Source organism: Eriocheir sinensis, chromosome 47 (assembly GCF_024679095.1).
Source record: "Eriocheir sinensis breed Jianghai 21 chromosome 47, ASM2467909v1, whole genome shotgun sequence".
Lineage (NCBI taxonomy): Eukaryota > Metazoa > Arthropoda > Malacostraca > Decapoda > Varunidae > Eriocheir > Eriocheir sinensis.
This window is the reverse complement of record NC_066555.1, coordinates 11564414-11590210: the sequence shown is the minus strand read 5'-3', so window position 1 is coordinate 11590210 and position 25797 is coordinate 11564414.

Below are 25797 nucleotides of genomic sequence, written 5' to 3'. Positions count from 1 at the left end.
TGTTTCTATTTTAATCACCTTCCCTATTCCTCTTTCTCCGCCCATACCCATATTTCCTCCTCCTCCTCCTCCTCCTCCTCCTCTAACTATTTCTTCCTCCTCCTTTAACTAAACAAGCCTCTCTGCCGACCAACTAATTACCCCCCGCGGGACTCGACCCGACCCCTACCTAACTCCTTCCAGGTGTTCAGTAGAACTCCTTCCTGGTATTCAGCAAGACACCCACGGGTTTCTAAATATATCGTAACAGTAAAGTTTCTTGCTACAGAAAAAAAAGAAAAAAAAAAAGGAATTGTAACCATGCCCAAATATTTCACTTGCGGTAATTGTTCGCAGAAATTTGCCACGATCCACTTCCACCTCGGGGAGTCTAAATGTAAATATTGTGTCTTGGATTCGCGTATCCAAGCACTTAGCTCGATAAACAATGATCTGAAGCGCTCAAATGACCTGTTATGGGATATTGTGACGTCGTTCCCCGCCCTTCCCACTCCTGGTTCCTCCTCCTCAACCTCATATTCTGACGTTCTGACCCAATCACATACCACTGCCTCGCCTGAACCTGCCTCCACCCTTACTATTCCTTCCGCCCCATCCACCACCCTTCCTACCTCATCCACCTCCATTACCACACCCTCTTCCCCCGCTCCCTCTTCCTCTCCTTCCACTACTGTAGACTCCTCCCCTATCCTCATTACCACTCCATCTTCCCCTTCCACCTTCAACACGATCTCCTCTGCCTCGCCTGAACCCGCTTCCATCCTTACCACTCCTTCCACCCCATCCACCGCCCTTCCTACCTCATCCATCTACATCCACAGTACCGCTCTCCCTTCCTCTCCCTCCACCACCTTAAGACTCCTCCCCTATCCTCATCACCACTCCATCTTCCCCTTCCACCTCCAACACGACCTCAACCTCCTCCTCCTCCTCCTCCTCCACTTCTGATACCACATCCCCCTCCCTACACACCTCACCCTCCACCCTTCCCCAACCATCCACTACTGTCACTACCACCACTTCCAAACCCACCTTCGCCCGCGCTCCCTCTTGTACCTCGCGTCCTTCCAAAATAAATCACAAGACCATTCTCCCAGCTGTCACTTATACGAACCAGACGCTATTTCCTGACATGGGCAAACTGACTAGTAGAGTCAACTTAGTTGGCGATAGTCTGGTGAGAGGCCAACTTACGGAGTTTTGCGGTCGGAAAACATTGACACGGCAGCGTTTCTGTATCCCCGGAGCCAAACTGGACGATATTGAATCAGCTGTCGATGCAGTTTCAGTAAATGCGAAGGACGACACAGTGTATCTGATCCATGCGGGAAACAACGACCTTCAGTCAACTCAATCTCAGGACCTGTTACCAAAATACCGTCAAGTCATTCGGAAATACAAGACCAAGTCCCCTCACATCATCGTCTCTGGGATTCTACCGAGAGTCAATACGTTCGCCGGATTTAACAGTAAAGCGTACGGCGTCAACACTAGTCTAAAGCAGTTATGTAACGATGAAGGCGTAGCGTTCACGAATGCGTGGCATCACTTCAATCAGCGCCCAGATTTGTTTTGGGAGGACGGACTCCACCTGAACGAGGTTGGTTCGGCGCGGCTTGGAAGGCTCCTGAACGAGGCAGTTGAAAGTTTCTCGAAAAGCTATTCAAAAAACTGCAATCGAGGGCAAGGCAAAGGCAACCCTTGATCAACCGAACCGTAGCGTCGATGCGGCTTGCAAGAAACTGTGTAACCAAGGACGCCCCCGACAAGCGAACTCATTCAACACGACGCGGCGAAACCAGGAGTCACATTTCCATTTTGTACACAAATGCACGCAGTCTGTTACCCAAAAAGGACGAAATTAGGGCGTATATTGCAACTGAGAAACCAGATGTGGTAGCCATCACAGAGACTTGAGCCAACTCTGCACATCTAGTATCTGAACTGTCATTTCCCAGGTACGAAAGCTTCTCAAGAAATCGAATGCACAAGAAAGGAGGAGGAGTAATTTGCTACGTAAAAAGTACGCTCCCTGCCATAAAAATAGACAAACGGGACGCAAAGAGTTACGACTCCGTCTATGTGGAAATAACCGCGAATAATAAGAAACTAACACATGCGACCATATACAGGCCTCCAAAACAACAGGCAGCCGACGACTCTGCCCTGTACGAAGAGCTTCACTCTTTAACACAAAGCAAAGAAGCAATAATAATTGGGGACTTTAATTGCCCTAACATTAACTGGAGATCAAGAGGGTAACAGGCTTATATAAATGGTGGAGGATTCGTTCCTCACTCAAGTTGTAACTCAACCGACAAGAGAAAACAATCTGCTGGATCTGGTATTAGTAAGCGACCCCGACCTCATTCGCGACTGTGAAGTTGGTGAAAAGATTAATGGCTGCGATCACCACTTAGGCTGGGTTCACACGAGCCACTTTTAGTGGTCAGTGGCCGCCAGACCACAAAAAATGGTCGCCACGAAAAGTGGTTGGTAGGTGCACCATGTACACGAGCCACTCGGCGGCGGCCACTAATGAGGTCAATACGTGGCGTTATGGATCTCGTAGAGGCAGCAGCTGTCTGTGCTCTCTTGGCAAAAAGCGCTGAAGAAAGTACTGCCATGGGTTCACCCCATATATACTTAACAACAGACTCCTGCGTGTAGCATTCCACACATTATTTACAGAGCTAAATGAACACGATAATTTTTTTACTACTTCAGGAGGTCACAGGATAGGTTTAATCATCTTATGACAATAATTGGTCCACGTATAACACGGCAGGACATCAACATGAAGAATTATGTCCCAGTAGAAGAAAGACTTGCAGTAATTTTAATATAAGACTGAACATGAAGAATATTAAGTCACATTAGATGTAATTTACTGACATAATTCACCAGTCTTTGCGGTTACATAACATTTTCCCCTTTCTACTTCCGGGTTAATAAAACTTCCACATTCAGTAATAAATCCATACCAGAATCAATTAATATGCAAAACTGTGAAACGAAATGAAACATTAGTTCTGAAAGCATATAAGAGCTTATCCATTTATATCCTGAACACAAGTTATGCTTGAAGGTCATACTTATACATCATTATGACAGTTAAAATTCAGGTGTTCAAGTGTCAAGACAGAGGGAAAGCGGCGGGTGGCAGGGTGGTGGCCACCGATAGTGGCTCGTGTGCACGCTGCCATTTGAAACAACGGTATCTATCCCTGGCCACTGTGGCCACTGTTTTGTGGCGACCACAAAAAAAGTGGCCCGTGTGCATGCATCAATAGAGATGTGTGTGTTCTATTTTGATCATTATTTTGTGGCGGCCACTGACCACTAAAAAGTGGCTCGTGTGAATCCAGCCTTAATCCGTTTCAATGTCAACATAAGTCACAAACTCGTAGACAAGCCGTCAGTGATACCAGACTACAAAACAGCAAATTTCAATGTAGCCCGTGAGCTGCTTCCCTCTGCGACCTGGAACCAACTTCACCTAACCGACAATACAATCGACAACGTGTGGAACAACTTCAAAGATAAGCTTTTGCAGGTAGAGAATGTTTGGAATGTTTCGTTTAGTCAGCGCAACATCTGTGGTCATATGCCGGAGAGAGACAGGAGGGGAAGGAATTATAGGAGAAGGGAACAGTCCCAGGAGATGGGACACAACCCCCGATTAATACCTGGTACCCATTCACTGCTGGGTGGACAGAGGCGTAGGGTACCGGAAAAGCCGCCCAAATTTTTCCACTCCGCCCGGGAATCGAACCCGGGCTCTCTCGGTTGTGAGCCGAGTGTGCTAACCACTGTGCAGGTAGAGAAGGCTACAGTGCCTACGAAACCCAGGCGAGCAAATGGTGCCGTAGATCTGTTGGTGGTAGCGAGTGTTCTTAAGTGCTAATAGGTTCCCGGATTGAGAAAGTCATATCCGCCAGGGTTACTTTATTCGGGCAAACATACAAAGGTCATTGACATAGACAAGACAATTAAAAGAGGTGATTGTGTGTATGTGCGTTTGTGTGAATGTTGTCTGTGTAGGTTAACATTTAAGTGTTGGTGTATGTGTAGAACAATGTGTAAAAGTGGACAACAAGAGGACATGGACGGACAGTCAAAGACAAACGAGGAACAAGAAAGATAAACATTTAAGACGCAATACGAGAGACAAAGAGCGGCGACAGACAAGACACGAGACGACAATAACAAAATGCGTTGTTTGTGCTGCCGCATTCCATTTTCTTAGTCACCGGGGGGGAGAGCACACGGCTCTCAGCGGTGACTGCTACAAATACTCCCCGCCAGTGGCGAGGACGGAGGAACGAAATCTTCCTTGGTGTGGGGGCGCTGTGGCAGACGATGTTGCGTTACGATGAGTAGCGTTGTGCGATGAGTTGCGCTGAGTAAAGTTGCGTTGAGGTGCGTGGTAAGTTGCGCTGAGTAGAGTTGCGTTGAGGTGCGCGGTAAGTTGCGCTGAGTAGAGTTGCTTTGAGGTGCGCGGTAAGTTGCGCTGAGTAGAGGACAGCTACGGTGAGTCGAGCTGGAGTGAGTAGTGCAGTGACAACAGCTACGGTAAATCGAGCTGGAGTAGTGCAGTGACAACAGCTGCGGTAAGTCGAGCTGGAGTGAGTAGTGCAGTGACAACAGCTACGGTAAGTCGAGCTGGAGTGAGTAGTGCAGTGACAACAGCTACGGTAAGTCGAGCTGAGATGAGTAGCGCAGTGAGGACAGCTACGGTAATTCGAGCTGAAGTGAGTTGAGTGGTTGGCTGTTTAATGGAGCCTGGAAGGCTTGAATCCTCACTCCCAAATCGCGAACCACGTAGACGGGTCCTGAGCACAAGAGTGGTGCTCTGAAGGACACCGCTGTTTTAGAGGAAGTGTTGAATGTCGTAGTCAGGTATGGTGAAGTCGAGCGGCGTGGAGATGGGCGAAAGGCACTGGCGTAAACGCGCCGGGGGCCACGGCAGTCAGAGAGTGCGTCGAGGGAACTGCGTGTGAAGGCGCTAGCTGCCAGCGTGTCAGGGGCCTCGGCAGTCGGTGAGAGTAGAACGACTGCGTGTGTTAAAGGCGCCAGCTGCCAGCGTGTCAGGGGCCTCGGCACTCTGTAAGGGCGTCGAACGACTGCGTGATAAGGCGCTAGATGCCAGCGTGCCGGGGGCCACAGCCGGTTGAGGAATGAGGGGCGTTAGCATGTGCCAGGGAACGCGGCAGTCGTGAGTGCGTCGAACGACTGCGTGGGAAGGCGCTAGATGCCAGCGAGCCGGGGGCCACAGCGGGTTGAAAAGTGAGGGGCGCTGGCATGTGCCAGGAGCCGCGGCAGTCCGTGAGAGTAGAACGAACTGCGTGTACTATAGGCGCTGGCACGTGCCAGGGGCCTCTGTGGCTCGGGGAGTGAACCAGTGTTCAAAAAGTCACTGTAACACAACACTGTACGCTTAGTAGGTAACACTGTGACACTAACTGTTGCTGGAGACGTGCTGCACTGAACTGTTGCTGGACACACTGCACTGTACACAAAGATCCACAAGTGTAGGATAATCCCTGCCCAGGTCCTCCACTCTGGGAGAGAGTGCCCTTGGTACGGCACCGGTTATAAGCCACCTTGAACCATAGCAACACTGCAGGGGTCACCAATTGTTGGTGGTAGATTCAGGAGGTGGTGGTCAATCCAGGGACCAGCTAGTAATCCCAGTAGGGTGTCACACTGTGTTTGCGTGTCTCTCCGAGTCTGTGTGGTGTGTGGTAGCGTATACACTGAGTCTGTATAGCGTGTACACTGAGTCTGTGTGTGGCGTGTGCACTGAGTGTGTGGCACTGTGTCACAGTAATGTGTCGCACTGTGTTTGAGTGTTCACTGAGTCTGTATAGTGTAACACGGTGTGCGTGTCTCAGTCGCCGTACCAGCGGGAAGGCAGGAAGGAGGGGTGAGGGTGGTTGGGTGAGCGCCGGGAGGAGCACCATGGGGCACAAAAGATGCCTGGAGAGGGGGCACAAAGGATGCCTGGAGGAGGCGCTGAAGGTGCCTGGAGGAGGCGCACAGAAGGTGCCTGGAGGAGGCGCACAGAAGGTGCCTGGAGAAGGCGCACAGAGGGTGCCTGGAGGGGGGGCACAGAGGTTGCCTGGAGGAGGCGCAGAAGGCGCAGAAGGCGCCTGGGGGAGGGCGGGGGAGAACCCTGAAGGTGGTAACTACGCCCACGGCGTGATGCTTCTCCCGACCTGAAAGGCTCAGCCTCACGAACCCCGAGCGGACGGGGTTGAGGATTTTTGCCCCAGGAGAGGGCGGACGAATGGACAAGTTACCCTGCCCAGGTCCTCCACTCTGGGAGAGAGTGCCCTTGGTACGGCACCGGTTATAAGCCACCTTGAACCATAGCAACACTGCAGGGGTCACCAATTGTTGGTGGTAGCGAGTGTTCTTAAGTGCTAATAGGTTTCCGGATAGAGAAAGTCATATCCGCCAGGGTTACTTTATTTGGGCAAACACACAAAGGTCATTGACATAGACAAGACACTTAAAAGAGGTGATTGTGTGAATGTGCGTTTGTGTGAATGTTGTCTGTGTAGGTTAACATTTAAGTGTTGGTGTATGTGTAGAACAATGTGTAAAAGTGGACAACAAGAGGACATGGACGGACAGTCAAAGACAAACGAGGAACAAGAAAGATAAACATTGAAGACGCAATACGAGAGACAAAGAGCGGCGACAGATAAGACACGAGACGACAATAACAAAATACATAGTTTGTGTTACCGCACTCCATTTTCTTTGTCACCGGGGGGGAGAGCACACGGCTCTCAGCGGTGACTGCTACAGATCCACCATGGATGACCAGATAAATAAAAAGGGAGGTAAACTTAAAAAAAAGGAATTATAACCTAATGGAAAAAAATGACACGGCCGAAGCCCGCACTCAGTACCACAACAGCCTCAGAGCTTGTCGCACCCTTATTCGTAACTACGAAAAACAAATAGCGCGTGACAAGACAAACTCAAAAAAATTATTCACATACATCAGATCGAAAAAAGAAAGTAAAATCCAATCTTGGTCCCCTGACAGACGAGACTGGAGCTGTAACTCAGGACAGTAAACAGATGGCCAGAATCCTCAACAGTAACTTCGCATCCGTATTCACAGTCGAGGACATCGAAACCATTCCCGAGAGCCATGACCCCCCGAGGGGAATCACGCCCCTGGAAATTGACACAATATGCGACCAAGATGTGAAAAAGTATTTGGACAAACTCGACACGAACAAGTCAACAGGACCTGACGGTTTGTCACCACGGTTATTAAAAGAGCTTAAACAACAAATACTTCAGCCACTCACTAACATATTCAACCAGTCTGTTCAATTGAACAAGTTCCCGGAAGACTGGAAGATGACGAACGTGCCACCGATTTTCAAAAAAGGAGACAAACGCGTTGCATTAAACTACAGGCCCATAAGTTTGACATCAATGACAGGAAAAATACTCGAAAAGATTATTAGAGACAAACTTGTCAAGTTTTTAGAAGACAATAATGTAATCTCCGCCACCCAGCATGGCTTCAGAAACTAGCGCTCCTGCCGAACGAATTTATTAGACTTTTTCCAAGGTATATATGAGAACTGGGATGCCCACATCCCCAGTGATGTTATATACCTGGACTTTCAGAAAGCCTTCGACAAGGTACCGCACGAGCGACTCCTTAAGAAACTGCACTCGGCGGGCATTGGAGCCAATCTGATCGCGTGGCTAAGAGATTGGCTCACCGACAGAAAACAACGAGAACTACTAAACGGACAGCCTTTCGATTAGCTTCCAGTCACTAGTGGAGTGCCTCAAGGGTCAGTGCTGGGACCCATTCTCTTCATCATATATATCAACGACCTCAAATCAGGACTGAAATCAACAATATCGAAATTTGCTGATGACACCAAGGTGGGTGGAAAGGCCTTCACAAAGACCGACTGCGAAATCATTCAGAAAGACCACAATCACATTATTGAATGGTCGGAAAGATGGCGAATGTCCTTTAATGTTGACAAATGCAAAGTCATGCACATTGGGTCCATAAATAGTAACCACACATACATCATGAATGGGAAACCTCTGCAAGCGATGCAGGAGGAAAAGGATCTTGGAGTCACTATCAGCAGTGACCTGAAACACGCGAATCACTGTAAAAAAAAGCCTACAACAAAGCCAACACTATGCTCGGGTTCATAGCGAGGAACTTCGAGTGTAAAACGCCAGACGTGATGCTTGCCTTGTATAATTCCATGGTAAGACCGCACCTCGAGTATGCAGTACAGTTCTGGTCTCCTAATTACAGAAAGGACATTGATTTACTGGAAAGGATTCAACGACGCGCCACAAAGATGATACCAACCTTAAGGGCTCAACCGTACGAGGAACGACTCAAGCGACTCAATCTCTTTACATTGGAGAAAAGACGACTGCGAAGGGATATAATTCAAGTCTTCAAGTATCTGAACAAATTCAACAACGTCGATTACTCCAAATTCTTTGAACTGCAAACCAACCTAAGAACTAGAAATAACGGTTTACCCATTCAGTCTAGTCGATGTAACACAGACATCGGAAGGAGTTTATTTTCAAACCGAGTCATCCGTCACTGGAACAATCTTCCTTCAGAAGTAGTAAATGCGAATACCATCAATTCCCTCAAATATAGAATCGACCGTCACTTCGCTGCGTCAGGAGTGAACTGAATATTGGGGTGCTTTCATCTGCTCCTCAATGTCGAGGTGCTTTCATCTGCTCCCCAGGCCCCAAGTGGCTATCGAGCAGATTAAATCACCAAAGCGGGTAACCTCGTAATGAGCCAATAGGCTTTCTGTTACCTGCACTTCCATGTTTCCAGGCAAAATCTCAACAGTGAGTTCCCGAGGGCCAGAAACTTGTCTCGCTCTCTGTCTGCGGTCCCTATGATGAGTACCGCAATCCGTAGAGGGCGAGGCAGAGGGGGTAGAGCACCCCCGAGGGGGTAGGGTCTTCCCAGAAGCACCACCAGGAGCCGTGAAAGGCTCCAAGGTGGCGATGAGAGAGGTCCGTGTAAGAGTTTCAGGGGACAGGCGGACGTCAGGGAGAGAGGCAGGCCGGGGCAAGGAAGGCTTACCCATACAACAAAAACATTCTTTCACTTCCCAACACCCCCACCCACCACGGAGCCCAACAAGGGGAGGCTGGATGTTGGTGCCAGATCGCACCCTACAGCCCCAAGGGTAATGGGAAGTATACGCAGCCACTGCCATGCGTTTACAGGCGGCCGCGGGACCGTTGCGATCGCCCACCCGGCAGTGACCGCTTGACCCTAGCCAACGCATGGCCGTAGCCAGCGCATGACCAGCCGATTGACTCAGTGGGGCCACACTGAACCGCCCGTCTTACCCCAACCCTCCCACCAAAGGAGCGTGTTGCCCACCGAGGGCAACTACACCCTGCCCTGCGGTGGACTCAACTCCCAGATGAGAGGGCACGGGGAGTATACGGGACGCCACGCACGGCAAACACGTGGGGAGACAGTAGCCCTGCCCTAGGTGGTTAAAGGGCGGGCGAAGGCAACATCACCAGTAGGCCTCCTCTACCGGTGATGAGGGGAGAGTACCTGGTCCACGAGGTCAGCGGACATCGAGCCCTATCGAGGTAGGCAAGCCACAACGGTAGGTGGTGCCGCCGACCTCGCTTCAAGCCCCGTCACCACGACAAGGTGACTCCCCTTCGACGGGGAACTGTTCGGGGGAAAAGAACTGTCGGAGACGAATGTTGTCGATGAATTGGGGCATAGGTGTTTTGAAGATTGTGTCGAGTGGATAGGTTGATAAATTGAGTTTTTGAGGAGCTGAGGGACACCAGGTTCCTTCTGCAAAATCGGAAATGATAGCAAGGTCTGAGATTAAGCGTTCTGCAGCCTCCAGTCTTGAGTCTTGTAATTCCTGTTTGGAGGGTCTTCTACTGAAAGAAGTTGAATAATGTAAAGCAGAGTCATCGGCGTACGAGTGAATATGATAGTCCTTTTTGGAAAGAAAATCATTGATGAATAACAGGAAGAGAGTGGGTGATAGGACAGAGTTATGCGGAACACCACTGTTGATAAGTTTAGGGAAAGAACAGTGACGGTCTACCACAGTAGAGATAGAACAGCTAGAAAGGAAACTGGATATAAAGGTACAGAGAGAGGGATAGAATGCGTAGTAGGGTAGTTTAGAAAGAAAATAGTTGTGCCAGACTCAATCAAAATATTTCGATATGTCTAGCGCAACTGAGAAAGTTTCACCGAAACGGTTAAAAGAGGATGACCATGAGTAAGTTAAGAAGGCAAGGAGATAAACCAGTAAGGTAAGCAGTGGATAGATGCTTACGAATCTTTCGGTTGACGATATATTTAAAAACTTTGAAAAGACAGAAAAGTAGTGCTATAGGACGGTAGTTTGAGGGATTGGAACGGTCATCCTTCTTAGGAACAGGCTGTATGTAGGCGTACTTCCAGCAGGAAGGGAAGGTAGATGGTGAAAGGCAGAGATGAAAGAGTTTGACCAGGCAGAGTGTCAGCACTGAAGCACTTGTTTTTAAGGACAATAGGAGGCACTCCATCAGGTCCATAAGGCTTCTGGGAATTGAGGTCAGAGAGGCCATAGAAAACATCATTCTTAAGAATCTTAATAACAGGTATAGTGGAGTCAGAGGGGTGATGAGTAGAAGTATATGCCCAAAATCGTCCGGAGTGGAGTTTTTACTGAAAATTTGAGAGAAGAGTTCAGCCTTAGAGATAGATGTGACGGCGGTGCTGCCGTCAGGATTAAAGAGAGGAGGGAAAGATGAAGAAGTGACATTGGGAGAGATATTTTTGGCTAGGTGCCAGAAGTCTCTGGAAAAATTTGAGAAAGGAAGGTTGTGGTACTTTCTATTAATGAAAGAGTTCTTGGTAAGTCGGAGGATAGATTTGGCACGATTCCGGGCGGAAATCTAAAGATCATGACTAGCAGGAGTCCGAAGGCTCTGGCACCTTTTGTGAGCTGCCTATCTATCTTTGACAGCACGAGAACAAGCGTGATTAAACCAAAGCAAATCTTTTTTATTTTATTTTCGGGTAGAAAAAGTACGTGGAATGTGTGCCTCCATTTAAGAGACAATCACCTCAGTAATGTGTTGGGCACACACAGAGGATTATCTCTCCTGGAAGCAGCAATCATTTCACAGGAAACCGGAAAAGTACATGCTCAGGTCGTCCTACCGAACTGAACCAAAATGCCAGAAGGATCGCCTCTTCGGTGAGTCCAGAGGCTGTACAGGAACGATAGGACAGGATATTGAAATAAGGTTATGATCGGAGGAGCCCAACGGAGAGAACAGTTTAATAGAATATACTGAAGGATTAGAGGTTAGGAAGAGGTTTAGAGTGTTGGACGTGTCTTCAAGGCGGTCGATAATACGTGTAGGGTGCTGAACTAACTGCTATAAATTGATGAGCAGCGCAAAGTGTTAGGCTTGTTCACCAGGCTGGTCTCCAAAAGAGGAAGAAAGCCAAAGCTGATGGTGAACATTGAAATCTCCTAGGATGGGGATTTTAGAGAAGGAAGAGTGAGTCAAGATGTGCTCCATTTTGGAATTTAAGTAGTCAAAGAATGTTACATAGTTGGTGGAATTAGGTGAGAGATAAACAGCACTGATGTATTTAGTAATAGAGTAACAATGAAGTCTTAGCCAGATGGTGGAAAATTCAGAAGAGTCAAGGTCATGGGCACGAGAGCAAGTGATGTCGTTGCGTACATAGACGAAACACCCAGCTTTGGAATGAAACTTAAGAAAGAGATAGTAGGAGGGAACAGAGTAGAGATCGCTGTCAGCAGCCCCCGAGACCTGTGTCTCGGTGAGGAAGAGAAGGTGATGTTTAGTGGAGAAAATGGTGTTCCACAGGAGGGAAATTAGAACGAAGTTAATAAAGAAGAAGTTTGAGGGGTTATGAAGACACCTCTCGGGTCGGGAGCCAAAAGGGGAGTTCTCTCTTGGGGGAATTGTAACCCCCCCCTCCCCCGGCGGGGCCTCCGAGGCATTGTTATAATAAGCCATTGTGAATTTGATTTTTTAGGGGGAATGGTGTGTGTATGTAGTGTGATGTGGAAAAAAAAGAGGATCTGTCTTTAGAGAGCATGCTGAACTTCTCTTTTGTGTTGATGAGACAATAGGAAAAGGAAAAATAAGGACACAGGATGGCCCTTGATCCTGAAATGAATGTGTGGTAAGTGGCTCGACTCATCATCCTACCTCAAAGATAAGACTATATGGGTATTTTTTTGTAAATACGCGAACCCATATTCTACACAATATGTATAATTTTAAATTTGGAGAGGGATGTATTTGCTTTGGTGAGCTAACATATGGAAACCCTTTACTCCGGAACAGAGAGCAGTTGCAGCAGTCGAGTTATTACAGTTTAACATCCACATGTTTCCTCTGGTAGCCATTTGCAGTTCGAGAGGGAGGATGAACAGCCGGGTGGCCTACACGCTGACATGGGCTGTCATGGGCTTGCAAATTTGTAGCTCGGCATTCTAACCATTTCATTATGCAGGCGCAGCTTTACTCAGACTTTGAAGTGTATGAAACTAAATATAAATGGCCACCTTTTATATTCATGCTTACCGAAACATACCAGTTCCCCATTTTATTTTATTTCGTTCCTATTTCGCCCTCATCACATATCTCGCAAAGTCTGACTGATATGTCGTGAAGTGCAGATTATATAATTATCAAAGATAGGCGGGAAAAAAAACGACAACACATATTTTTACTAAAGCAGATAACACGAAGGAATAGTACATGTATACAAATAATTTGACTGGGAAAAAGGAAAAGTAACAAATGAAGCATCGCTTAAAAATACTGAAGCTGCCTAATGGATCGTAAGTAATATTAGGAAAAAATTCATTGAAGTACAGATATAAATAAGTAGAATATCGAACCTAAACCGAGAGTAAGGTGGTATCAAGAAAATATGTCAAAGAGGAAATGACTGAGAGACATTCAGATACATTATTTTCAAACAAAGGAAACAAAACTTGAGAAGACGTAAACGGAATATTTGTGAAGACAATATACAAAGTGAAAATACTTGGCTGCTTTCAGAAGAGAAAGGAAAACACTGAAAATTGAAAAGGTGTGGCAAATCAAGCTTTGCAACTCTGAAAATAGCGTGAACATGGTGGAAGAGCAGAAAATATAACACCAGTTAGATGAGAGAGAGAGAGAGAGAGAGAGAGAGAGAGAGAGAGAGAGAGAGAGAGAGAGAGAGAGAGAGAGAGAGAGAGAGAGAGAGAGAGAGAGTTTAAGGGGCTTGGCAACATTGTGAGTCTGCCGGCATCTCTCTAGCTCATGAATATTCAGTGGCAAAGTTAATTAGCAGCGCCGAGGTGGTCCCTTTGCTGTCTCAAAAAACACGCGGCACGACCCAGCACGACCTGTCCCTTGCTACGACCCCCACTGACGACTCCCCTGTCTCTGCCCGCGGAATGGCTTCTACTGTGTGTTCATCTCTCTCCAAGACCATTGCCTTTTCTTCCTCATCTTCCAAGAACTAATCCTTCTCATTAACAATATCCTCATCTCTACACGATCGCTAATGACTTCCCCGGCGACGATCTCATAACACGAACCCCTGAGCAGACCCCCCACCGCGACCTCTTCCTTGTCTTCGTATTCCCAACCTCTTCCGCGTCCTACTCGTCTTTTTTCTTGCCTTCACGATCGGCTATAGCCTCCGTCACGTGCACCTTCTCATCCGCGGCCCTATTCTAGGCCTCATGCCCATCACGACTGTCCACAATCCTTACGTGTTCCTCTTTCCTCTTCTCACTAATACTCATCCACACTCTCTCTTTTTACCAAGTTCTTTCAAATAATCATCTTTCTTTTTTCCTTACCAGCTAATCATCCTCTTCCTGTTTCTCCTCCTGCTCCTCCCCCTCCTCCACTTCCTCTTCCTCCTCCTCCTCCTCCTCCTCCACTTAAACCACGAAGGGCAGAGAACCACAAGCCGTTGTGGATGACTAATTCCCTAAAAAAAAATCATCACAAAATTCACAGGATCATACTAATTATATCAACATCAAGATAGAGTGCGAAAGGAAAATCAGAAAACAGAAACCCGAGTATGAAATGAAAATATCACTTGAGGCTAAGAAAATTCCTAGGTTATTTTTTCAGTTACATAAGAAACAAAAAAACTATAAAAATAATATCGGCCCACTATTAGAAAATGGCGACACGGGTTAGCGATGATAAAGGTATGGAGTCGGTCCTAAACGCAACCTTCAGTAGCGTATTCACAAAAGAGAACATGACATCGATCTCCGCCCCGAGAAATATTTTTCAAGGCCCTGAATAATATAAGTTTGCGTTGACCGAAATTGATATCGGTGAAGTGCGTGCGTACCTGCAAAGAATAGATCCAAATAAATATCCGGGTCCCGACGATTTGTCTCCTCGCGTTTTAAGAGAATGTAGCCAACAGCAAGAATTACTTACAACGTTAATGATCAACAGGTCATTAATACAGGCAAGCGTGCCCTTTCGTGGAAAAGAGCAAATGTTACCCCGATCTTAAACAAAAGGAGATAAAAAAAACAAGCTAGTAATTATCGTCCTATCAGCCTTAAGTCTGTCCTAATTAAGCTATTCGAAAAAATATTCAGGGATAAAGTGATCACTTTCCTCGAAATAAATGATTTGATAACTGATAATCAGCACGGATATCGTTGCAACTGATCTTGCCTCACCAACTTATTAACTTTCTTCAATGACGTATACTCAAGCAGGGGCGCCCGAGCCCCATATGGCATAATTTACCTAAACTTTCAGAAAGCGTTTGATAAAGTTCCCCACGTTAGACTTATCTCAAAACTGAGTTCCCACGGTATAAGTGACCATCTGTGCGCGTGGATTCATGACTGGCTCACAGATAGACAACAGCGTGTAGTTATCAATGGTGGAACATCCGATTGGCAAACCGTAACCAGTGGCATGCCCCAAGGATCGGTCCTGGGGCCAACACTATTCATAATTTACGTGAACGATTTAGAGATTGATATCCTATCAAAAGTAGCCAAATTCGCCGACGACACCAAATTAGGAGGTACTGTAAAGAACAGTAAAAAATGCGAGAATATTCAAGACTTGCCGACTGGAGCGACAAGTGGCAAATGTGTTTCAACGTAGATAAATATAAAGTAATGCATATAGGTGAAAAGAACCCAAATTTTAAATATCAGATTCAAGGACATGACCTCAGCGATATAAAACAAGAAAAAAGATCTTGGTGTCATTATCAGTAACACTCTTAAAATGAGCAATCAATATACATCGGCGAGTAAAAAAGCCAATATGATGTTAAGATTAATCTCAAGAAACTTTGATTATAAATCACCCGAACTTATGAAGAGATTATATGCACCATTTGCAAGATCACACCTAGATACGCCGTTCAGTTCTGGTCACCGAATTATATCAAAGATCAAGTTTTGCTAGGAAAGATACAGAGGCCAGCAACCAAACAAAGCCCAGCGTTCCGTAATTCCGTATTTCAGAGAGACCCGAACACAATAACACGCAGCAACGGTATTAAGTTATGACGAGCGTTTTAAGCGTTTAGATGTTTTCCTTAAAAAAAAAGCGAAGGGTAAGAGGGGACATAATCGAAGTGTTCAAAATCCTTAATATATTCGAAAACATTAACCCAGATAGTCTATTTCAGAGAGACCCGAACACAATAACACGCAGCAACGGTATTAAGTTAAAGGGAAACAGATGTAACACATCGGCGTACAAACACAGTGACCGTACAAAAGCCCTCGAAGCAATTGTTGTCCGTAGCGTGTGGCAGTGTAAGCTCTGAAGCCTGTCAGAGTTTGTTCAGATGCGTAAAGAAGTGAAGAAACCTGATCAGCTTCAGCTGTACCATTATATATAGATCCTCCCAGCGTCCTCAAATGAGGACACTTAATTGGTTGTCAAATTATGAATAATTTGTGAGGATATTCAATGTTATTTCGTATTGATTACAGAATTTACAGTTTAGATTTTATGTATTCCAAATGATACTGCTAAATGCGAATCTTTAAAGGAAATATTCGCAGTCGAGTTTTAAGCAAAAAAAATGCCGTTTTTCAAGTTAAACTATAAGCTAAACTGCAGCTTCTATGAAAATAGAAAAAATATAGCCTAGTTAAGTAAAGCTTGCTGTTACTTTTAAGTATTTGATAGCTAAAATACAGTAGTATGCAACTTGTAAAAAAAATGTTAATAGTGCTGTCCTCATATGAGGACGCTGGGATATAACGGGTTAATAGAGTCGTCGATCACTGGAATAGACTCCCGCCGTTAGCAGTTAGCTCACAGAGTATCAATAGCTTCAAGTCTTCATTACATAAGTACTTCAGGGATATAGGATTTTACTGACCCTTTTCGTATGTTTCAGGCACACTGCAGGACGGCTCCAACCTGAAGACTTTGTGTTAATAATTTTCCCCACAGCTTAGGTCACCAGTAACGTAAGTTAAGGGAAGTCATTTCCTCTTATTTCTCTCTTTACTGTAAAATTTCCATATCCCTTTCATCCTTAAAGGCACATGATGTTCTCTTCTAACTATTTCTTGCCGGCACGTTGCCGGAGGGAGAGGTGGGTGGGGAAGCGACTTCACCTATTCTATCCTGTCCTACCACACGTAGATTACTAGTAGTAGCGGTAGTAGACAGACAGCCTCGCCATAGGCCGCCAGGTCTGCTGGTGTCTGTTTTTCCTATGTATTACTATGTATTCCTCCTCCTCCTTCACAGGGTTGAATAGTAACGTGTCTTTAGGATAAGAGTTATAAAATAATGATAATGAAGATTTTTATAATCATGATTTATTGTTACCACCTTATACATTATAATAATTATAATTATTGTTATTGTTATTATTATCTTTTATTTATTTATTGTTACTGTTATTATTATTATTATTATTATTATTATTATTATTATTATTATTATTATTATTATAATTGATGTTATTGTTGTTGCCCTTGTTGTCGTTGTTGCTATTGTTGCTGTTGTTGCAGTTGTCTTCTTCTTCTTCTTTTTCTTCTTCTTCTTATTATTATTATTATAATAATTATCACCATCATTGTCATTATTTTTATTGTTATTATATATTGTTGGAACTATTTTTTTTATTATAATTATTGTTATCGTTTCCTCCAATCTTTTTTTCCTTGCTGGTCACGTGCCCTGGTTGAAGTCAATGCATTATAGTCAATATGTAACTCATACACCTCGGGTTGTTTAATATTCTAAACAATTATGATATCCTGTTACGTTTTACAATTTCGTTGTGTTTGTTAGTCAGTGTGTGTGTGTGTGTGTGTGTGTGTGTGTGTCTGTGTGCGTGAGGTGTGTGTGTGTGTGTGTGTGTGTGTGTATTTGTGTCTGTGTGCGTGAGGTGTGTGTGTGTGTGTGTGTGTGTGTGTGTGTGTGTCCTTTGCATCACCCAGGCGGTGACTGAGTGGTCAGCGTGCAGACGTGGTGAGCCCGTGGACCTAGGTTCGAGTTCCACCGAAACACGGCGATTTTTCAAACTATCGCCGAGTGGCGGAATATTACCCACATGCTGCCTATATTTTTAATCAACACTAACTACAGTGAGCCAAGAAAGAGTCATATTTCACGGCAGCCACTAACGATCTGAGGTCGTCGAAGAGACTCCTCAAGAAATCCTGCCAGCGGTACAGGAAGGACGTAAAAAAATGACTGTGGCCTCTCCTCCCACTCGCCTTATTGCCACTATACATTGTCTCTCCCTACCCACAACAATCCCCAATCTGCCTATTATTGCACCTCATTCTTATTCTCTTTCTCCTTTTCTTCTCCAACACTTCTGCGTCTCCACTCCATCTCCCATTCCACAAGTTTTGGCAATTTTTTTTTTTTTTTTTTTTTTTACTTCCTGCCCTTATGTCTCCACTCCCTTTCGCCATGCTCCTTTTTCGCCTCTTTCTTTTCCTGCTATTCCCACGTCCATCATTATCCCCACCGCCATCATCATAATCATTATTCTCACAACCATTACTACGACCACAACCAGACTCGTAGCCACCACCATCACTTCATCTAGCATCACAAGTATCACCAAAAGCAACCTCAACTTCTAGTTTCTCCCGTTCTCGTTCTGGTTTCAAAATAAGTGTCATGATTATCTAGTTTCTTTGATTTCATTAACAGAGTAAATGGAAACTGGGATAATCAGAGTTCTTGCTACTTTATAAATCTAAACTTTCAGAAAGACTATGACAAGAAGCCACACCAACCTTTTCAGAAAAAAATACCATTTCGATATAGATTACGTCGCATTACTCACTCCGCGCCTCAACTCCCAGTTTTCAATATAGATTACGTCGCATTACTCACTCCCCGCCTCAACTCCCGTCTGTCTCCCCGAGCAAGCTCCCACGCATCTGCCCTATCTATCCCAAGTCCATGCTGGCAGGATCAATCGACTTGCCCAAGTCACGAATTAAGTGGGGGTCCCCTTAGTCTTCTCCACTCAGAGATGTCTCGTATCGAAACAACCTTGAGTGCAAGATCGACGTTGGGAAGGTGTGCTACGCGACTATACAGCGGGAGCGACTATACGGGCGGGAGTAACTGTGACTCTTCTACGGTACTCCGGTGGAGAATCCCTCCAAGTGGGCCCGCTGGGCGTAGTGTCTCCACCCTGCTGCCCCGCCTATGCTCAGCGCCAGCTTGCACCAGCGGTTTTATCAACAAAGCTCTTCTTACTGTCCTGCACGCCAAACCAGCATGCAGAACCCCGCTAGAGATGGGCACCCCGACAACGACGGGGCGACCTGCCCAATATGTGGACGTCGGTTCGCCTCACTCATCGGGCGCTGCGTCCACGAACGACATGTACACCCGACCACGTACCACACTGCGGGGATCGAGAGGCTACGTTCACGCCCGAAAGCAAGGTGGGATCGCGAAGAGGTGGAACTGATGGCCCATGTCGAGCGGACCTACCCTTACCAACGCTTCATGAACCAGGCCATGAGGGGACGAGGTGCTGCCCCACCGAACCCTGGACGCCATCAAGGGCAAGAGGAGACAGGCGGAGTATCGAGCCATGGCTCAAGCTGCTGTGGGGATGCAGCACTCCGCTTCCACACTGTCTCCTCTTCAGCACGCCCCGGAGTGGGGTCGGGTTCCTGAAGACCGCTCCCCCCTCGACCCCTACCCAGACCGGACTCCACCACCATTTACGAAGGACCCTGGGATGGAGGGAGGCCAGGCCGCTCCCTCCCAGGATGTGAGCACGTCATCGGCTCCACCTGAGGACAGCAGCGCCACTACCAGACAAGCAGTCATCCGAGAGGTGGGGCGCCTCTCGCAGCTGCTAAGAGTGGACGTCCCAACAACACCTAAGGACTTTCAGGCAAGACTCAGACTGTGGGCGCCGTCAAGACCGGCCAACCGGAGGCGGGTTGGTCGGCCCAGGCCGTCTGCAACACCGAGGCGGCCTGCCGTCCTTTCCAGTCGGATGAGACGGCGCGGGGAGTACGCGCGGTTTCAAGAGGCCTACAAGAACCGAAGCCGGTCTATAACTGACACCTTAGCCGGCCGCAGCCCCAGGGGAGGTGTCGGAGATCTCCCTGCCGAAATAGTTCAGTTTTGGTGGGAGGTCTTTGAACGTCCCAGCCCTGGCCCAGTCGGGCCGGTGCCTCCGGTGAATCCGGATGTTGGTCACCTTTTGATGGCCCCGGTGAAACCGGAGGAAGTGATGGCGGCTCTCGCCGCCACAAAGGCTGACACGGCAGCCGGGCCTGATGCGATGACTCTGTCTGACCTGAAGGCCCTAAGCATTGATCGGCTTTTGTGGCTGATGGACTCAGCCATCATGCTGGGCTCTGTCCCCGAGAGCTGGGTTCATGACCGGACTGTGCTGCTCCCCAAGGTGGACGTACCAAGGACAGCCTCCGACTTCAGGCCGCTGACGATAGCACCTATCCTGACGAGGACCTTCCATAGGGTGCTGTCGCAGCGGCTAGCCACAATTGCTCTCCTACCACTGGGTCAGAGGGGGTTTAAGCGGGTGGAGGGCTGCGCGGCCAACTTGCTACTGGTCTTCGACTCAGTGGACCACCCCGCCATAGTTGATGCCACTAGGCGGTGGGGGCTAGGGGAACAGTTTGCCACCTACATCGGCAACGTGTATGCCAAGTCATTTACGCGCCTGGACACGAACACCAGGGTGGACATCGGAAGTGGTGTCATGCAGGGCGTCCCTTTGTCGCCCATGCTGTTTAACCTGGCGTTGGATCAGGCCCTGTCTGCCTTGCCCCGGTCCGTCGGCGTAGAGCTGGGTGGCCGCGCCCACGGCTACCTGGCTTTTGCGGACGACGTGGTGTTACTGGCCTCCACCAGGATAGGCTTAGAGGCAAGCCTGCGCGCTCTAACATCTGCCGCGGCTGCCTTGGGTCTCGAGGTGGGGCCATCCAAGTGCGCCCCCGTTGGGCTGATGGCAGATGGGAAAAATAAGTCCTGGTTTATTGACAGAGAGAGGCTCCAAGCAGGGGGCAACGTGATCAGGTCTCTGGGTACGGGTGACTTTCATAAGTACCTGGGCTCAAGGGTGGGTGCCACATGGGCGAGTGGTCCATCCCACCTGTTAGACCTGCACATAGAGAAGCTGGGGCGGTTACAATGAGCCCCAGCCAAGCCCCAACAGAAGCTTTGGGGCCTCACCAGCGTACTCTTACCCAAGATGTTGTACCCACTGGTACACTCAAGGGCCAACAAGTTTTTTTTTAAAAAGGATGGATGTGGAGACTCGGAAGTTTGTCCGAGTCGCCCTCCATCTGCCGCGGGATACCCCTCTGGCGTATTTTCACGCGGCCGGTGTGGATGGCGGGCTTGGAGTGCTGGCTCTCGAGTCTCGCATCCCCCGATTAAAATCGGACCTTCTGGCCCGCCTCAGGCAGTCTCACGACCCTGCGGTAAGAGCTGTGGCAGAAGGTGCAAGTCTGGCCGATGACGCCTCCACTCCATCTAGGAGGAAGAGGGAAGAGAGAGAGCGCTGGTCGGAGAACCTATATGGTTTTGTTGACGGACGGGGGCTGAGAGGAGCCAACTTAACACCGGTCTCCGCAGCCTTCCTGGACGGGTCTGCCCTGATGAAGGGCGGGATATTTTCGAAGGCTGTGAGGCTCCGTGGAGCCTTGTTGCCGACGAAGTCCCGCTCGGCTAGGGGCAGGCTAGAGCCCGCCGTCATGTGTGACCTCTGTTACGGCCGAAGGGTTGAGTCCCTTGGACACGTCTTACAGCAGTGTCCGGCCGTGGCAGGGGTCAGAACTCTACGCCATAATAACATCTTAGATGGCCCCGTCCAGGCCCTCCAGCATGCCGGGTACCAGGTGCTCAAGAGCATCCTATCCCAACACCAGCGGGACTGAGGTACCCGGACATAATATGCTAGAGGGAGAACCTGCTCGTGGGTGATTGACGTGCAGGTTGTGTCAGACAGTGCCGCCGCGGACCTGCACGTGGCTCACGAGCAGAAAGTGACTTATTACAACGTGGCGGCTGTGAAGGGCGCTGTGGAACAAGTGTCTGGTACACCCCCCGTCGTCAGTTCGCTCACGCTGTCGTGGCGGGGGGTGGTGGCCCCAACATCGGCCAACACATGGTCGGCGATGGGCCTTACGAAAGCCGCACTGAAGCTTGCGGTGGTCCGGGCCCTGGAAGGCGGGGTCCGGATCTACCAGACCTACAAACAGAGGGCAGGGGCACCCGTTGCAAGGGGTGCACCATGATGTGGGGCTGCGACCCAAAGCGGAACACCTATGCAAAAAGTGGGGGTTAAAGACCAGTGAAGTGATGTGATGGGCAAAAATCTGTGTTGGGATGAGATGTGATGTGAGATGTCCGCTCAATCGCTAATAATGGCGCCTGGGTCGCCCTGGCTGTCCTGCCTCGTGTGTGTGATATTGATTAATGTTGTGGCTGGTTAAAATAAAATAAAAATAAAATGGAGAGGTAAGGAATGGCTGGGGGCGGCTTTTACTATAGGGGGGCTACGCCCCCCCCCCTATTTCAAATCAGGTGGCCATATTGATAGTTACGATAGTTACGACTCGATTCAGTCGGTGGTTCGACACAAAGTCCTTCCAGACAAATCCTATGATTATGCGAAGGCACTTGTCCATAAAGGAACCGAAACGCCTCTCCAAGTCAATATTCAATGTCCATGTCTCACACACATATATTAAAACAGGACACAAAAGCGGCTTAAAGATTCGAATCTTTGTCCGCCTGCAAAGATATGAACAATGCCATATACTCGTGTCAAGCAAGTCCATAACATCATGGGCCAGGCCAGTCTGATGAGTGACTTTCTGGGAACACCCACCATTGTTACTATACGCTACTAAGGTATGTGAAACTTATGGTGATTTCGAAATTCTCAGCTCATTCATAGACATACTAGACTGTGTCGTCTAGCAAGCCTACAAACGACGGGACCTTGGTTTTGGCCTAGGTTACCTTCAGTCCTACTAATAAAGCAGTTAAGAGTCAACACAAGTGTTATAGTAGGATATCAATGTATTATTATTATTATTATTATTATTATTATTATTATTATTATTATTATTATTATTATTATTATTTAGTATCACCAAGAATTAGGCATACAATTGTTAATGGAAAAAACCCACGACAGATAGATCACGCCACCTTATAGGAATGTCGTCCGTCAGTGTTTACCGTCTCAGTTTTGTATACAAAGCATTTCATCGTGCGTAGAGGTCACCTGGACATACGTGACCAATTGTAACTTAATTATTTTCCAACCTGTAACTCGTCACTCCTTCACGAGAGTCCGACTGACACACAACGGCAGTCGCTCTCGCTCCGACGCTCCTTGTACATATAGGCTAAGAATATATTCGCCTTAAGGAAGCTGAAGTCTTAATCAACGCCCTTTAAACGCCCCCCGGTACACCGTTACATAATTGGTGATCAGCGGTGCTCCCCGTGCCAAGCCGTCGCTACCTCTTGTTCTACAACGCTACCAGCAACAATAACTCACCGAAATGGGGAAAGGCGTTACGCAAGACGAGGGAAGGAGTCACAAGCCAACCGTCCGAGGCAACTCACCAGGCGCCAGCTACAAGGTCTCTACAGGCGTCAGCTACAAGCTCTCTACAGGCATCAAGCCTCGAGCCACCAACAGGCCTACGCAGCCGAAAGCGAGGGCCACAATCTACAAGCCGCCCAACCCGCTACAAGCCAGCACTGCTACAAGCACTCCAAGCCCTCCGTGTCACGCAGAAGGAGGCACTCGCTGCTGCGCCCACACAACCACAGGCACCTAGCAACACAGCGGACGGCAATACCGCCGCTGCCGGGAGCATCGGCCCAAATCTCTACCGGCAAACAGTCAACCAGGGCAACCGCGGACATCTCCCGGTGACTGCAAGCAGTTACCACTACCGTACCTGCAAGGCGTCTTCTCAAGAGGTTACACACCCAGGTCGCCTTATCTGCCACCGCTGCCCATCTCTAAATATAACAAGAACGCCGCAGCCGTCCTACGTCTGGCAGCAGTGTTCCGGCACCAGCTCACTGCCAGTCAAATCGCCTCGTCAGCAGTTTCCAGCAACCATTACGAGTCTCCCGATGTCCGCCCTTCCATCAACTCTCACCGCCGCTCCTGCCGCGGCCGAGGTCTTCCAACGCGACTCCCCAGGCTGCACGTACCCCAGGGCGTCGACACCTTTTCGTCCCCAACTCTACGTCAACTGATTTTCTCGGTATTGTACCTGTTCCAAATAATTTTCCAAATGCAAACTCAGCAACTTTACAGCAGAGGCACGATTTTATTATTTCTGTGTATCTAACACTGTTAATCAGTCATAATTGTGAGAGTAACGTTCATTCGCATACGATATTGATCCTTTCTTATTGTCTGCTAGCGGTAAAACTGTGATTTCCCTGATCAAAGTTCATCTTCCTAAGTGTGCCCTTGCTCCGTTTTCTCTTCGCAGCTCGGGGCAAACCCAGCTCTCTTAATTTTCTCCTACCCAAAAAACCGCTGTTTTTAATATAATTATTATTTCATATACCCATAACATTATAACATTCCATTATAACCTTAACTTCTATTACGTCTAACAGGCACCTTGCTAACCATCCTTTCTTGTTTTAGGGATTCGGCGCAAACTATTAATTCATACACGTTACGTTTATTGGTTAATATTTACAGCTCTCAAAAGATGCTCCTAGATTGTAACTGATTTAAACCATAGTATGAACAAAGACACTCTTGCTAAACTCGGCGGCACCTTTAAACAGTTGGCTCGGCCTTCAGGTGAGGAGGAGGGGGAACACGGTTCAAACACCAATGATCTTAATGTTGTAAATTTACGTTCGGGCACTACATACTCATCAATTCCAGGGGAAAGAGCCCCTTCACCTCCGGGTTCGTCTGAATACTTAACCCCCACTCAGCCGATCAAAATGCCTGACGATCCACCTCACCCCCTCCTGCCGGGGCCACACCCCACTTCTCCCCTCCCCCGATTCGGGTCATTCAAACTAACGCCAGTATTCGACAGTTTTCTGGTGGCGAGGCAGATTTTTCGGCGAGACAGTTCCTAGATCTATGTGAGTCTGCCATCGTAAATTCCTCCATTACGGAAGATCATGATAAAATCACTTTCATTCGGTCACGGTTACTTCCAGGCTCTCGGGCACTAAATTTGATGCAGTCCTCAGCGTTCGCTTCGGGGGACATTGGAGTAAACTATGAGGTTTTTAAAAGGAATTTCATAAAAATCTTCGGGGGTGGGAGTAAACCAAGCATCGTTAGACAGATGGCACACACGGTTGAGTCCCTCCAAAAAGATTCCTCAACAAAGCCGATTTGGGACGCCATGATTGAGGCAAATCAGCTGGCGGTTGACTGTGTCAAGAGCCTAGAAGACGCGCAATGGCTTCCAGGGAGCAGTATGCAAAAACAACAGGTGAAGACAGCCTTCGAGTTGTTTTTTTACTTATTTCATATTTCAGAGAAGAACCGCCGTTCTGCCCTTCCCTTGACCTTCAAACCGAGTGGGAAGTTGGTTGACTTCGTCTCAGAGTTAGAAGTCAAGGCTCAAGAACACCCTCACCATTAACCCCTCGCAACAGCCGCAGCATTGCAGGCACAAAGTAAGGCATCTCTCACCTGTAGTTTTTGCAAACAATCAGGACATTCTGAACATTCTTGCTTCGCGAAACGTAGGGAATCAACACACTCAAGACAGGGCTCTGATAGGAGATCAGGTTACAGAGGCGGGCATCATTCATCACACAGGAACCCTAGGCCAAACCATCAGCGGAAGACTGCCTTTTGCCATGTCCACGGGAATTGTTTTCATGATTCCGACAATTGTTATGCAATACAAAAGGCCAAGGAGGAACAGAAGAACAAGTCCTCGGCGGACAGTACACCACACTCCTCCTCTTCTCAGAATAAAAAGGCATTACTGCGTGACAGCCCCAAGGCGTACATCCAAGTATCCCATAAGGACGAAACTAATTGGGAGCAACTTGACTCCGTCATTGCCGCTTTGGGACGGACAAGTATAATTGCCCTCCCTTGCAAGGTGGGCAAAATTTCACTCACCTTAGCGGTAGACACAGGTGCGACAGTCAATGTAATCTCAGACTCCGCTGACTGACACGACAAGCGAGAGGGGAAACTTGGCCGCT